Below are 1,155 nucleotides of genomic sequence, written 5' to 3' on the forward strand. Positions count from 1 at the left end.
ACACCAGCACCTACGTAAATTTTCGTAGAAAACTTTACGTAAGCCTAGCAAAGCTCTTTTTTCTGTTGGTAATTGATGTACAGTGCAAGAAAATTTTGACACAAATGAAAATTCCTCTAATTTACTGGTCGATAATTTTACTTGTAAAAAAATTCGTGCGGCCAGGATGTGATGAGAAGTTTACTTCCGTATCTGCATAAGTTGATGAAATGCCCATGCCAGTTGACCTTAAGTAGTCATTTTATGTTTTTGACATCAAATTATGGTAACCCTATTTGGTTGAACAAACCTCCTAATCCACAACCCAATATTTTAATCACTTGATCTTTTGGCTTCACAGAAATCACAAGTATTCATTCAACAAAAAAATCTACAGAGAAAGCACCAGCATATTAATCGCTGATTTTGCAGCTTATGTTGAGAGTATACGAAAACACACGTGGGTAGCAATGATAACAGTGAACTGGGAAAAGAATGAAGGGTTTGTATCTATCATTGTTGCTGGAGACTCCTCAACATACTTGGCTTTCACAGCATCATTGAGCTCTTGTAGGAACGAACATATAGATTTTGCTCTTGATTGACCCAAGCACCCTTCATCCACTGAACATAAATATAGATCAATCAGTAAATATGAGTGTCATAATTTTAGGAAATGAATTCATACACCTAGACACCTGACAGAAAGTAGCAGACAGGAGTTAGAGTGATGAACTGAAGCTGGAACTAATAGTGTGAATATTTTGCTCTGCAAGTAAAGATGAGAAGATTTCATAAAAAAGTAAAGAGAAAACAGTTTACAGTAGATTCTCTATGTGCAGTCTGAGGACACCTCCTAGTCCATACTTTACAACCTAGATCTCTCTTTCTTCTTCCTTTTGAAAGTGGTACAAACTTCCGACCCATCTCTCAAGCCCAGTAAGAAATTTGAACCAGTAGCAAATTATCAAAAATTTCATAATTAAACTACCAAACCAACTCGAGACATTTCTAGAACCTGACTACTCAATCTTGAGGAAATTGGAACAAATTCACCAAGACAGTTTACAGTGCCTAGGTAAAGGTAAAGATAAAAGAACATAGGCGGCCAACGGCAGGGGCGTTCAGCGCCTCTGGAGCCTCAACGACGAGCGGCGGCGGTGCTCTGTTTTCCTC

General features: G+C 38.2%; 1 long non-coding RNA gene across 1 annotated transcript; it reads right to left on the reverse strand.

Annotated features, from left to right (window-relative positions):
• Window positions 1-308: 308 nt before the first annotated feature.
• On the reverse strand, window positions 309-795 carry LOC123409645. The gene is made up of 2 exons (XR_006612876.1): window positions 678-795; window positions 309-603 (listed from the first exon to the last, which is right to left on the reverse strand). It is a non-coding gene; the product is annotated as an uncharacterized LOC123409645 (long non-coding RNA).
• Window positions 796-1,155: the final 360 nt, after the last annotated feature.

Source organism: Hordeum vulgare, chromosome 7H (assembly GCF_904849725.1).
Source record: "Hordeum vulgare subsp. vulgare chromosome 7H, MorexV3_pseudomolecules_assembly, whole genome shotgun sequence".
Taxonomy (NCBI): Eukaryota; Viridiplantae; Streptophyta; class Magnoliopsida; order Poales; family Poaceae; genus Hordeum; species Hordeum vulgare.